General features: G+C 40.9%; 1 pseudogene; it reads right to left on the reverse strand.

Annotated features, from left to right (window-relative positions):
• Positions 1-5,774: 5,774 nt before the first annotated feature.
• On the reverse strand, positions 5,775-7,769 carry LOC120660511 (annotated as a pseudogene).
• Between the last annotated feature and the right edge of the window lie 8,269 nt (positions 7,770-16,038).

A 16,038-nucleotide genomic window follows, 5' to 3' on the forward strand; every position in this document is an offset into this window, starting at 1 on the left:
TTTTGGTACCACACAAGCTCTTGTGTTAAATTTTCTACCACTAGAAGCATATTGGTATTTCTTCAAGATTCTCACATTTGGGAGTGTGGATTGCAATGATCACCCAGAACTAGAATCAATTGCTATGAATATGGCAAGAGAGATGAATGGATCATTTGTAGCTGCTAACATCAGCTCAGGTTTCCTAAGGAACAACCTTACTGTTCAATATTGGACTATGCAGCTCACTTTGTTTAGGGCATATATACAAAGAAATATCTCTTTGTTTGGTGAACATCCATATGCTCTTTTACGGAAAAATAAACATACATGTTGTTCGATCTATAGCAATGATAGGTTTCTAGTTTATAGTCAGTACCCTACATGTCTTGCCAATGACAATAATGTTCCAGCAATAACAGTGGATGATCTTCGGTCAGGGAGTCTAAAATGTGAAGGGGAGTTTGACATGCTTTTATGGAAGTCACACATACTCCCATACAAGTCCTATGTTGTTAGGTGCATGACTGAGAGGAAGTTACAATAAGAAGAGCTCATGATAAATGCTATTACTCTAAGCCAAATCTATGTGGACATCTAGTTTTGTGCTAGGAATCTTTCTTTTGGGAATGTTTATTGTGGTGTTGAGATTCAAACGGGTTGAAATCGGACTATTGCATCTATCTTAAATCTATGTATATTAGCCATGGCCCACGACAGATGTGTGTGTGTGTGCATGTGAATGTGTTGAAATAATTGAACCTTGTAGCTTGTCCGATCCGTGCACAACCCATAATTTTAGCAAGTCCTCAGACACCCGCTTCCATCGCTCTATGTCTTGCTGTAGATTTATTGTCCTTTTGTTCTTAGCATGTATAGTGGTTTCACTTTTAACCATACTAGCTGTTTGGATTTGTATCCTTGCCTTTTCCCCACAAAGTGAGCAGTGCAATGTCTAGATTTTAAAGACATTTGGTACATCTTGTATTCAGAATTCTGATGGAGGTAGTCTACTACCTTTGGCAATAACTTCTCACCCCAAGTCCTGTAGGTGTGCATTAGTGTGTATCATTCCATGTTCCCTCACACCAATCACCTCTAAGGCATAGCTATCGATTGAAGACTCTATGTCCTCTGAAGATTCATGGGGTATGACTCCTATCTTCAGAGTAGGAATACCTGAATTGTGAGAAATACTTCTACCATGTACAACAGTTAAACTCGTACCATTTAGGCCCTGATCAGGATCGCGGGACATGCCACTTCAAAACCACATTGATAACCTATTCTGGAAATATATTTGACAACAGCCACGACCATGACGCCATTGTGTTGCTGGTGCTTGAAGAAGGGATCAGATGATCCCCATGCTCATTGCAGCAAAGTGGATTTAGACAGTGCCATTGTGTCAGAGTGTTGTGGGGGTGGGCGTTCGGTTCTTCGGTTTTCAAGAAAATTCGGCTAGTCAAGAATAGGAACCGATCGGTTACTATAAAAACTCAATACCCGAATACTCACTGAATCATACACAAAATCAACACATCCAATCATTTATACGCCAAATTGAAATAAAATACATCAGAAATCCAACACAAATCAATTCAACATAGGTTATAGATCCAAAGAAGAGCATTAGTTTTCGAGAGTGGAGCAGGCAAACTATAGCTCCGCTTGGGGGAGGAGGGAGCGGAGGAGGGCAGCGAGGCGGCCACGCGCCGCCGGCGGCAAGGGCTGGGCGGCCGGCCAGCATGCGCCACCCGCAGCCATGCGGCCAGCCTGCCTGCACGTGCCGAGCGGCCGGCCAGCACGCGCCGTCCGTGGTCGGCGTGCACGCGACTCGCGCGTCCTAGGTGCTGGGCGGGCGATCTGCACGCGCCACCGCGCGGGGCGAGGCGGGTCGCCGCCTGCCTGCGTGCGTGCGCTGGCCAGGGCCCAGGGAGACGGAGAGGCAAGAGTGAATGGGGATGGCAAAGTCATATACGTAGGGTTAGCTGGTTATTGGGATGGGCTGTTTAAGTCTAGTTATTGGGCCTCTTCTGTATTTCGGTCTTTTCGGTTACCCGAGGCCTAAGACCGAATTAACCGAGTTTATTTCGGGTACTATAAACTGGGGTTTTCGGGTAGTTCGGTTCGGTTCTCGGTCATCGGTTAATTATGCCTACCCCAGTGGACATCGACCCAAAACTCAGTTTCACATACGGAGAATCCCAGGTAAATCCTGAGTAGGCATTTGAATGAGCCCTGTCGTCATGCCTTCAGCTAAAAACCTGGAGTGAAGTGAGACTGCCTGAATGCACTTGAGTATGACTCAAATATGTCAGTGCTTTCAAAGAGGCGCAGCATGCATGCTACATAGAAACCCTTTCTAGGCTCCTTGAAATCTTGGCAAGAAAACCCCATCTATCATTGCCTCTACACCACGCTCTGCAGTGCTCATTGCTCGTGTGTACAAGTGGTAAAGCTTGTAGAAATTCTTGGTACTTTACTGACTTCCCTGGAAGAAGGTGCCTGATGAGAGGATTGAAGAATGTGTACCTTCACACGGTTCCACCAAACTCGATGGTCTTTAAGAATTCATTTGCACCGTTTGCATACCTCTCAAATCTCCAGACATTAACAAAGCTACTGATGGACTCATTGTTGCTAGTTCCAATGACTGGTGATAGAAATGACTTGGTAGCACGAGCAATCGGTTTGGGAAATGAGGATTGGCTCACCTGCTTCCTCATTTGTTCCTCTTCAAGGGTTCTCTGCTTGCATCTTAGCAGAGCGTTGTCACACTCCTCAGGAGTGCGCTTAAGTTTGCTCTGCCACTGTCGCAGAGGTTTATCCGTGATCTACCATCTATTAGATACTTGGAGCATAGCCTCCATCTTGATGTATGTCATCTCCTAGACTCCAACCTTTCTATGTTTTCCTTTTGCGCAGACTTCTCTTTACCCTTGCCTGTAAGATTTGATATGATTCTGTTCACTTTCTACTCCACGATGGATGAACTCACCACGTCTGCATTGATGGCTCAATAATTTAATCCACAGGAAATATGCATAGGGAAGAAGAGATTACCATATGCATGAGTGGAGGGAGGGGTGTATTTGTAGCTCGAATGATTAACGAGGCGCCCCCTTGTTGCCAATACAATGCAGTTGAAAATTCAGTAGGAGTGCAGGATCATGCTGATTAGCAATTATATAGCTAGCTTTATATGTATAATATAACTAGATGGCTTGCATTACATAGAAGGCTTACAATCTGGAAGGCCAATAAAAATCAATGGAAAGTGAGAAAAGAGCACGGATGAGAATGAGATTTCATTGACAAAAGCAGTGACAGAGGATCGTCTTTCTTCAGATTTCACAAGAAATAGCTTATATTACATAATGAAATGACAAGCCTTCTCTATATTTGTCTTCTGTCGTCAAACTACAACACAACAGAGAAATGAGACTTTGACTAATCAATTATATAATAACTAGTAAAGAAGGACCTGAGTTATTGGGCTCAATAATTTTAACTAAATCTGAATACTTGACAAACTGAAGCTGACTTTTATTGACTCTTGAGAGTTACTGCTAATTAACTAAGAGATGACGGAAATGAAAGTTGCAGTAAATACCCAAAGCTCATGGAAGAGAGAAAAGGTGGACAGTGTACTCATACTTGTGCCAAAGTAACAGTCCAAGTGGCATCTGGAGTTGCCAATATGACAAATATCACACAAGCATTTGCACTTACATTTCCATCTCAAAGAAATCCCTTCAAATATTGTTGCATCTCGTCTCACTTGTACTAATTTGCTGTATGGATCCTGTGGTTGCCACAGATAGACACAAAAAAGCAAATGGTCATGGTGTGCAGGCTGCCAGTCTCAGATATTTTCCATTTGGTAATAAATAAACTTGATAGCGACTTAATACGAACAGCTGAGCACAACAATAATGGAATGAAGTTGAATTGTGGGGGAGGTAAAGAATCCACAAAATGCAGATATGTTGCTGTCCACAGGTGACGAATTTCCATGCAGTACCCTCAGGCCTCAGCAGCGTTGGTTAGGTGTCTTAACATCCCTTTGAATATTGATAAACTGAAGAGGGTTTTATTCAGACTTGACAGCTACTACTGGAAAATATCACTTGAGCATTTGCGCTCTCTTTTTCTAAAACAAAAAACCCCTTCAATTATTTCTGCATCTAGTCTCACTTGTACTGGTTCGCTGTTTGGACTTTGGGTTCAGTGGCTGCTACATAAATGATTGCAAGTGGTCATGTTGCGCAGGCAGCCAGACCCAGAAATTTCCGGATTTGGTACTGAATGTACCTGACAGAGACATGAAAAAGAGTTGAACTGTGTGGGAAGTGGAAAGAATCGACCAACCTGATGGATGAAGCCGTCCGTCGGCGATGGATTCCCACGCTTTCTCTCGCCGTCGCCGGCGCCAAGATGTTCTTGACGTCATCGTCTGCGGCTAGAGCATTCCTCTGGTTAGAATTAGATCGCAACCACCGACTGACCGACCACAGGTTCCTGGGCGCGGCGAAGGCAGGCGGCGGCGGCGGCGGCGCCGGCGCCGGCGCGAGGCTCGCCAGAAGTTGTAGCAAGAAACAGGATCCACGATACTGGGCCGCTTCTACTGTCCTATACCGGCTCCATGGGGCCCACAAAACATGAGGCCCAAATATCCATTTCTCCCCCAAGCGACCCATTTTTGACGGGAAAAAGTCATTTTTTGACTCCCTAACTTTGATCCCTGAACTTTAAAACCGGATGACCAGCCTCCTCAGACTCCCGAAACCGGTCGTAGGACCTTCTTGAGCGGGTTTAAGGGCGGTTTTACTATTTTCCTTTTATGTTTATTTTAACTGAATCTTTAAAAAATCATAGTAAATCACAAAAAATCATAAAATAGAAAATACAATTTTGTTGGGCTTCACATGAGTAGATATACGCAGTGAACATATTATATGATATACTTTATTACAATTTTTTTGTTATATCTTTAGATATATACTTTTCTGTAATTAATTTATAGCTATAGTTTTTGTCGTCCAACTATGGTGAAATTTTTATGGCGGACATATCATTATATGATTGAGCTGTAGTAAAATTTTATAATTATTGGATAATATTTGTCTGATTTATAGATTTATCTATATAAACTAGATAAATCTATAGAAAAATCTAAACGAATCTATAGATAAACCTAGATAAATGACGAAAATTGTAGCTATAAATTAATTATAGAAAAGTATATATCTAAAGATATAGCAAAAAAATTTTACTAAAGTATATCATATAATATGTTCACTGCGTATACCTACTCATGTGGAGTCCAACAAACTTGGATTTTCTATTTTATGATTTTTTTGTGATTTATTATGATTTTTCAAAGATTCAGTTGAAATAATCATAAAAGTAAAATAGTAAAACCGCCCTCAAACCCGCTCACGGAGGTCCTAGTTTCGGAAATTCGAGGAGGCTGGTCGACCGGTTTCAAAATTTAGGGAGGAAAAGCAGACTCGGACCAAAGTTCAGGGAGACGAAAATGACTTTTCTTTTTGACGTCAACAAATGGGCAGCCAATCGTGGGAGAAAAAAATGATAGGCCCATTTGTCAGTCGCAAAAAAAAAAGATAGCTGCAATTCATCACAGGACTCAGTAGAGGGTTAGAATGGACTGCCAATTCATCACAGGACTCAGTAGAGGGTTAGAATGGACTGCCAACTCTATTCGTATAGAACTTAAAACGAGTAAGGAAAATGAAGCTTATCTTCTACTTCTACACTACCACTTAATATATGGAGAATTTTCTTGCTCCTGTCCTGATTTATACTAAATTCATCTGATAAACATTTACAATAGAATATGGCACAAACACACACTGACGATGACTATTTTACAAATATTACACAAACTACATAGATTTATCATGATCCACCACAAAGATCATGGTTTGATAGAATTAGAAGGATGCAAATTTGCGATGTCTCACTACCATGTGGCTCGAGGCCACGGATCGATGACATCAATTTCTACAATCTACACACCTGTTGGTAGCATCTTCTGAAAACTTGATGAGTACACAGAACCAATACCTACGCGGCTACGCCAAGTTGTGTGTGGCCATCAGTGAGCCTTGCAGCTTGTCAGAACCGCGCACAACCCATAGCTTCAGCAGGTCCGTAGATACCTGCTTCCATCGCTCCATGTCTCGCTGTAGAGCTGCACTTTTGTTCTGAGCATGTCTTGTGGCTTCACTTTGAACCATAGCGGCTGATTGAATTTGTATGCTTGCCTTCTCCAGGCAAATGTGAGCAGTGCCATGTCTAGACTTCAGAGACAATTGGTACGCCTCGGATTCAGAATTCTGATGGAGGTACTCTACGGCCTTTGGCAACAACTTCTCACCCAGGTCCTGTAGATGTGCATTGGCGTGTATGATTCCTTGTTCTTCACCATCAATCACCTCCAAAGCATAGCTATCTGCTGCAGGCTCTATATCATCTGAAGATTCATGGGGTATGACTAAAACTCCTATCTTCAGAGTAGGAATATCTGAATTTTGAGAGCTACTTCCTCCATGTACAGGACTTAATAAACTCGTCCTGTTTGTGCCCTGCTGATCAGATAATGGTACATGCCACTTCAAAAGCACGTTGATAACCTCTTCTGGAAATACATTTGACAACATCCATGGTGTGATGATGCCGTTGCGTTGCTGGTGCTAGAAGAAGAGATCTGACGAATTGCAGCAGAGTGGATTTGGACGGTGCCATTTTGTCATAGTGTTGTGAACATTTGCCCAAAACTCGCTCTCGCCGTAAGGAGAGTCCCAGGTGAAATCCTGTACAGGCAGTTGAATGAGCCCTCTCCTGATGCCTTCAGCTGCAAACTTGAAGTGGGGTGCGACTGGCTGCACGCACTTGATTATGACATCAAATACGTCAGTGCTTTCAGAGAGACGCAGCATGCATGCTACATAGAAACCCTCTGTGGGCTCCTTGAAGTGTTGGCAAGCAAATCCTACCATTGCCTCCACGCCACGCTCTGCAGAGCTTATGGGTCGTATGCTCAAGTAGAAAAGCCTGTCTCCCTGAAATGCTTGGTACCTTACAGACTTTCCTGTGAAAAGGTGCCTGATGAGAGGGTTGAAGAAGGTGTACCTCATTGGTGTTCCACCACACTCGACAGTCTTCAGGAATTCATTTGCACCATTTGCATACCTCTCGAATCTCCGGACATTAGCGGAGTTGCTGCTTGGCTCGTCATTGAATCCAATGAAAGATGATATGAACGACTTGGTCGCATGGGCGTTTGGGGAATGAGGACTGGCTCACACGCAGCCTCGTCTCTTCGTCTTCCAGGGCACGCTGCTTGCATTTTACCAGGGTGTCGTCACGCTCCTGAGCAGCGCGCTTAAGTTTGCTCCGCCACCGCAGCAATGGCACCTCGGTGATTTGCCATCTCTCCGAGACTTGGAGCACAGCCTCCATCTTGATGTGTGCCATCTCCAACCTTTCTATGTTTTCTTTTTCCTTAGACTTCTCTTCATCCTTGCCGGTGATACTTGACATGATTCTATTCACTGTCTCCCCGACAATGGCAGAGCTCACCATCTCTGCCATGATTGCTCAACAATTTAATCTACAGAAACCTAAGTCTGCACAGGGAATAAGAAGTTAGTTATTAACATGCATGAGCTGAAAGGGGGAGTGTATGTGTAGCTAGAAGTATTTGTGAAGTACTCTCTCGTTGCTGCTGCCGTCAAGGTGCAGGTGAAGATTTAGTTGGTGTGCAGGATCGGATCATGCTCAGTAGCAATGATAAAGCTACAATAATCAGTGTATAAGTAGTTGTCTTGCAATAATGGGGAGGTTTGACGTTAAGAGGAGGTAGATGAGAGTCAATGGAAGGTGAGTACAGCACGGAAGTTAGATGGGTTTCATTGACAAAATTAGTGGCGGGGACCCATCTTGCTTGAGACTTCTGAAGAAATAGCTTATTTTACATAAGAAAAATAAATGTCAAGCAGACTTTGTTTTTCTTAGCTTTACTAACATAAGTTTGTCATCTAGCGCCACCCCAAACCGGAGAGTTGACTTTATTACTAGTGTATCATATAGTAAGTACTTATAAACAATGACTTGACTTATTGGGCGCAACCAGTTAAGATTCCTTTGAATATGTACTCCTATATGACATTCTGGATAGGATTTTTATTGATACTTGATAGCTACGGCAATTGACTACAAGAAGATGTAGATATAGATGGCGAAATGGGCGGCCAGACACGGGCGCGCTGAGGCACGGTCCGTTTAGGCACGATTACTAAACGGGTCGTACCATGCCAGCCCACGGGCTGAGCTGCCGGCCCAGGCAGGGCACGAAGGTGCTTTCTGTGTGCCATGTCGACCCGTTTGGCCCGACAGCCCGGCCGGACCGCTGCCGTCCCGCTCCCACCCGGCTGCCGCACCTCCCCGCCATCCCACGCCCACCAAGCCATGCCTCGCAGCCGTCCCACACCCAGCTGCCACGCGCGATGCAGGAAGGGGAAGGACCGGAGGAGGAGGCCCATGAGGAGGGGCAGAGGGAGTGGCGGTAGCTGCTGGGACAAGAAAAAAAACGCTAGGGTTTGGGAGGAATTGTAGTGCATATATATGGAATGATGTTGATGTTTTTATTTGAACCGGCTGTTAATAACCGGGCTGAAATCGTGCTGACCATCTAATCGGACTGTGTCGTGTCAGCCCACTGGCTAAGGGAGCGGTCCAGGCATGGCACGAGGCACATCCCCATGCCGAGCAGGTCTAGACTCGAATGACCTCGTGTTGCGCCATGCTTGGGCCAGGCCAAAATCTCGTGCCATGGGCCGGCCCATGGGCCTCATACCTGCTGGTCAACTATAGATTCAGATGAATAAAATGGCAGCTGTAGAAAAGTACGAAAAAATATATTTGTGTGCTTGTGTGTAATAAACTGTCCATTTAGCATTTGGAGATAGTAATGGTGACAGATATCATCCCCAATATTTGTGCTAATCTTTCCAAGCCAAAGAAATCCCTTCAATAATTGTTGCATTGCATCTAGTCTTTCTTGTACTAATTTGCTGTGAGGATTCTGACTGCAACAGGTAGATACATCATTACAAATGATCATATTGTGAAGGCAGCGACCCGTGGGATTTCCCTTTTGGTAATAAATATACTTGACAGAGACAAAAAAAATGATGCAGTTAAACAGTAGGGAAGAAAAGAACCAACCAACCAAATGTAGACATGATCAATAAAGTTTCCTTTTTCCCAAAAAAAAAATGTAGACATGTTGCTGCCTGCCGGGTGCCAGATGAGGAATCTGTGCTGTCAGCTCGGCGACGGCGAGAAGCTTTGATGTTGACGGATGCGACTGGACCAGCAACCGACGACGTGCTCTGTTCAGACTGAGATCAAGCTCCCTGCGGAGCACAAGCTCTGCACGGGTGGTGAACTCGTGATTCAGATCTGTTTAGTTCCAAAAAAAATTTCTACAGTACTTGTCACATTAAAATTTTGAACACATGCATAAAGCCTTAAATGCAGTTGAAAAAAAATAACTAATTACACAGTTTAACTGATTACTATGAGATGAATCTTTTAAACCTAATTAATTTATGATTGGATATTATTTGTCAAGTAATAACGAAATGTGCAGCGAGGTCGTGTGTATGGCGCAGCGGCATGCCCTCCATAGCACGGTAGAGCTGACAGCTGAGGCATGCCCTGAACGCGATAGGCGGCAGTGGCAGTCAGGGACGATCGTGATTGTTTCCTGTTATAGATAGGTGGTATGCACTTCTCGGATTTTATGCAGTTTAATTAATTTGCTGATTTTAATCAAGTGTTTATCATGGTTTGAACTGTCTGACGACATCATTCCCTGCTTATTGTGCTCACAAATGCAGATCCTAGCTTAGATGTTTGCATTGACAACACTTATCTTTTGTCACTAATAATTTGTAAAAAGAAGAACATCTAGGCTTGGAGGGTTTATTTATTTACTTCTTTCGGTTTCATGCAAAATAGTTGGCCTATTTGCAAATCTACAATATATGAACATCGCAATATTTCTTACTCTCTTCTTAGTTTTTTTTTTGCACAACTATGCTTTCGTTAATGAGTTAAAATATATTTAAATTATATTTACTTGCAAATGAGTGAAAATATATTCAAATTCTAAGTGTTATGGTGTAGAAATAAAAAATATATTTGTCTAATACCTTCATTCTAAACTAAGTTAAACTTCTCTATGTGTGATTAAGTTTATAGAAAAATTCCATAAATATCTACAATATTGGACTAGGTTCACTAAATAGACTAAAATATATCTTGACCAGTCTTTTTCATAAACCTAGTCAAGATGAATTTTCTTTAGGACAAAAATAAAATAAACTATAATTTAAAATATAGAGAGTGTTAACTGGGGTTATATATAACTATAAATTACTTGCCCGTGCAGTTGCATGGGTTGATAGGCTAGTTATTATTAATGATGATTGCCATGTATTTATTGAGGCTAGATACTTTGCTTCTTTAGATAATTTCTAGAATTTCTCTCTTTTTCAAAGACGTCTACCTAGGATCCTAGCTTGCTTCATGTGTAGGCTTCAAATGGAGCCCCCAATTAGTAATAGTAAGATATCAGTTGGATTTACTTAGTTTCTAAAAAATTACCCACCTATGCCACTATGAAGAATTAGTGTAAAATAATCATGTATATCTTTATCTTAATTACCCACATATGCCATTAAATAAAAAAATTAGATCCAACCTAATTTATAACTTATACCTATATTTTTCTTAAAAACAAATCTATATCTATATCTTAATTGCCCACATCTGTCATTACGACAGAAAAAAATAGATCCAGCCTAATTTAGATCTTTTTAAAAGTTAAGTTTATAAATAGTACTGACCACATCTACCATTACTATCCTTCTTAATTTCTTCTCCTTATTTAAATCAGAGAGTCTATCCCAAAGGGCTAATCAGATATATGTGTACGTCTATCTATATATAAAGAGTGTTGTCGTCCTTTCTAAAAATAAAATTTGATGCTTTTGTGATGAGCTTCACATGGAGGCTTGAAAAGGAGCCTCTAATTAGTCACTAGTAAGATATTCACAAAATTCTCTTTCTTCTGTAATAGTAAGATATTCTATTTCTTCTGTACCTAGATGAAAGCAGGCTGCATACTCTTGAGAAGGAAGATACGATTGTCCCTATCTGATGCTGTTCGTAGATAGGTACAAGCATGACACTGCTGCAAGTCTGCAGGGTTCCTTCTCACGGTTCCTGCTTGCTACTTCCATGCATGTTCCATGATCCCTGCTGCTATTGTTTTTATTGTACATTACATGTATGTAGGTACAAATTCTGCCTCATTGGTAACACCGGAAAAGTATGCTCATATCTCTGTTAAATCCTAGAGAAGTAGCGTCAAATGCTATGCACATCATTGGATTATTCAAATTATATATTATTTCTGTCATGTTATGCTCTCTTGGAGATCAGTATATGCTTAATGCTTTGCAATTATATAAACACTAGAAGGGATGTTCTACCGGGTACTCATATCACCCCTTGACTTGCTATTCATAGCACTTTTGTTGGTGTTTCTACTGATTCATAGAACAGAATTTTTAGGACAGTAAGCTTTATTTCCCAATTGATGGCAGTATTTTTCAAAGCTATTATAGGTGACTTGGCTTTCTTGATCGGTAAGCACTCGAAAACGACAACAACAACCATGGAGGAGAAGAGGCTACACAATCTCGAAAGATTGCTGTTGCGGGTTAGAGTTGTCATTGAGGAGGCAGAGGCGCGGCGCATCACAAACAAAGCTATGGTGCATCAATTGAATTTATTGAGGAAAGAAATGTACAGAGGCTACTTCACCATGGATAATTTGAGGTGCCAAGGAATTGATGATAAAGATCATGATGTGAGTCACTCATTTGCCCTATCAAAATTCAATCCCTCCAAGCGTCTCTTTTTCTCCAATCTTGACAAAAGTAATAGGGACAAAGATCTCCAGCAAGTGTTAGGAAATTTGAAGAACCTCATGGAGGATGTGAATGAGCTCATAATATTTTTGAAGAACTATCCTCCACTATACAGGCAACCTTATAGCATGCATTTGTCTATTGGCATGTGCATGTTTGGTCGTCAAATGGAAATGGAGAGGATCATGGATTTTTTGATGCAAAAAGAGCATCCTGGCACGGAGAGTGTGCGTGTTCTACCAATTGTTGGCCCAACATTTGTTGGAAAGAGCACCTTAGTAGCACATGTCTACAATGATCCAAGAGTTCGTAACTACTTTTCTCGAATCATGGTAATTAGTGGAGATGACATTGATAATGAAAATCTGCTCAGCTTGAAAGATGCGGGTGTGATCGTGCATCGGAACAATGCCATGGGCGAGAATGAGAGAGTACTGGCTATTATCGAATTCTCAGGGGATGTTGATGAGGTTGCATGGAATAATTTGTACTCATATTTTTGTGTTTACCTTGGAAGAGGTAGCAGAATGATAATCACAAGTAGATCCAACAAAGTCATGAAATTTGGTACCACTCAAGCTCTGGTACTAAACCATCTACCACCAGAAGCATATTGGTATTTTTTCAAGATTCTTATCTTTGGGAGCACATATTCTAATGATCACCCAAGATTAGAATCAATAGCTATGGAGATAGCTAGATGGCTCGATGGATCATTTATGTGTGCAAATGTTACATCAAGTTTTCTACGGAACAATTTTAGTTCTCAATACTGGTGGATGTACCTAGCACAGTTAAAGGAAAATATTAAAAGGAACATCGCTTTGTTTGGTGAGAACCCGTTTGACCTTAAGTATAAAAGTAAACCTACGACCTGGCGCATCAGGGATGATGAGTTTATTGTCTGGGATAAGTACCGTTCATGTCCTACCAAGGAAAATGCTCCCACAATAACATTAGAAGATGTTGTGTCTAGAGGAGTAAAATATGAAGGGGAGTTCGAGGTTCTTGAATGGAAATCACACATACAACCTTACAGTTCTTACATTGCTAGTTGCTTGATTCAGAAACCAATATAAGAGCGAGGAAGAACTATTGACTGTTATGTTGGCATTGTTATTACTTCATAATGAACCTATATTGTCAATTCAGCTTGATACTCCTTTAGTTCTTTTTACTTGTCATTTTTGCAATTAATATAGTTTCCAATTTTTTACACTTTTGATTCTTAAATTTTCTAAATAATTTTTTTAGATGAAGGGATGTTCTATTTCATAAGAATGTGACATGCATATTTGTAAACAGTATAGGACTATAATAATTTGAATATATTTTCCAGATAAATCTACTAATATTACTTTTATGTGATAAATCTACAATAAAAAATTCCCCTGAAAGGAATCCCAGCTATGTTAGCATTACATGCAAACGTGAATATGTATGAATCTGTAGTGAACAACTTAATATAAATAAGTTTGTAGACCTAGAAATGCACTTTTGGATTTGACGGACCTAGGTAATACCCGCTCACAAATTTATGGATGTCGGTGTAGTTTACTCTATAATAAATTAGAATGGCATTCCACATAATTAATTTGGGAGGAGGACGAAGTAGAATGATATGCATGCCACCGTATAATTAATCAACTGACTAAGAAATGCAATTGGCTACCTACCTGCATCGGTGCATCCTTATTGCTACCTACCTGTATCCTTATTGCTCATCATGAACGTTTAGTTCTAGGAAGATTGTGTTAAATCCTAGACTACAGGATTTGATCAAGTCAAATTAGTCCTTGCCATGCTCATAGATTATCCTTGGACATGTGTATTCAATTCTTCTCCTTATATGTAGTGCTTATTAACAACTGCAAATCCTAGGATGTGTTGCTTGCACTTGGCAGCACTTCATAAGTACTGTGTATAAGCTGCCTGTCCCCCATTCTATCTCGTCCCTTGCATTGATATCCACACTATACACTGTGGGCTCCTGGTTTATCATGCTCAGAAAATATATATTATGACGTCATCCCTGATTATAGTGCATAGCAACTGCAAATCCTAGGTGGTTTCCTTGTGCTGGCATTACTTAGTAACTACTATATATATACTAGTGTTCTCATTATCCCTCGTCATTAATTAATCAAAAGAAGTTCCACACTACAGTGTAGGATTTTCAATGGAAGAAGTTCTCACAGCAATTTTCGGCGAGATCGCCAATAGATCAATATCTTTCCTAATTGGAAAATGGTCGAAGCAAAAACTGCCAACCAATGAGGATCAGATGATACACAATTTGCAACAGCTGTTGCGCCGGGTTAATGTCATCATCGAGGAAGCAGAGGCAAGGAAGATCACAAATCAAGCGATGGTACATCAACTAAACATGTTGAGGAAAGAGATGTACAGAGGTTATTTCACTGTGGACAACATAAGAAGAAAAGCTGATGAAGAATATAAGACCACCGGTCATGATGTGAGTCACCCTTTTGCCCTATCTAAATTCAATCCTGCCAAGCGGCTTTTTTTCTCCACTGGTGTTACACATGGGGAGAAAGAACTGCAGCAAGTGCTCAACAATTTAAATGAAATTGTTAGTGATATGAGTGAGTTCATCATATTTCTGAGAAACTATCCTCCATTGTACCGGCAACCTTATAGCATGCACTTGATTCTTGACAAGTGCATGTTTGGTCGTCAAATGGAGATGGGCAGGATTATGAACTTTTTGATGCTAGTTGAGCCTACTAGCACAAAACACGTGGGTGTTCTACCAATTGTTGGTCAAGCAGAAGTCGGGAAGAGTACTCTTGTTGCACATGTATGCAATGACGAAAGAGTGCGCAATTACTTCACACGAATTGTGCTCATTACTCAATATGATCTTGAAGACAAGGGACTAACAGCTTTAGAAGATGGAGGTGTGGTCTATTCCCAACATAATCCTTTGAATGAAAATGAGAGGACATTGTCTATAATTGAATTCTCCGAGGATATTGATGAGGCTGCATGGCAGTGCTATCTAGCTTCTGCAACCTGTCATTCAAGTGTTGTCAAAATTATAATCACAAGCCGATCAAACAAAATCATAAATTTTGGCACCACACAAGCCCTTGTACTAAATCTTCTCCCACCAGAGGCATATTGGTATTTCTTCAAGTTGCTTACATTTGGGAGTGCAGATCCAAAGGACCAACCAAAACTGGAATCAATGGCCATGGAAATAAGCAGAGGTATCAATAGGTCGTTCGTTGCTGCAAACTTCATCTCTTGCCTCCTCAGGGATCATCTTAATGGTCAGTATGGGTGTATGGTTCATGCCAGTCTCAGGGAACTAAATAATAAAACAAGGATATCCTCCTGTGAACCTGTTATTGTAAACGAAAAGAAACCTAAATATGGTCGGAGAATAGCCACGAATGAGTACTTTGCGATTTATCCTTGCCCCGGAAGTTTTGCTGATGACATGATTCCCAGAACAACATTATTTGATCTAGTATACAGAACTGTTAAATGCGAAGGGAAGTTTGAGGTCCTTGCATTGAAGTCGCGCATACTGCCTTACAAGAACTACATGTATACTTGTGAGATGCTGAAGTCCATACCCACTATGATGGAAGCAGCATCTGAAAGCTAGTTCCTTGGATTTCATCCATTGGTGTCGTTTACTTGACAGTGATTTGATTTGTGGTGTTGGCTCACCAACAAATTACTAACTCAAAAGTTATTTGATACGGGCTAATGGACCTTCTATTAATTACTAACTCAAAAGTGAGAGAAATTCAAATTCTTATACTTTGTGCGATTCGATTGTGAGTTCACATCAAGTCTGAATGAATAGTTCATTGAGATAATGCTTGGTCAACAGTTTCGAGACAAAATAAAGTGCAATATAAAGTAGTGGAATGTGGTGTGAATAAAGTGCAATATAGAGTAATCTTCCATAGGTTGTTTAAATTCCCTTTTTCTTATTTGTGAATAAACTTTCTCTAATTTTTTTATAAAATTTAATTAAACAACTTCT

Source organism: Panicum virgatum, chromosome 2K (assembly GCF_016808335.1).
Source record: "Panicum virgatum strain AP13 chromosome 2K, P.virgatum_v5, whole genome shotgun sequence".
NCBI classification, from domain to species: Eukaryota; Viridiplantae; Streptophyta; class Magnoliopsida; order Poales; family Poaceae; genus Panicum; species Panicum virgatum.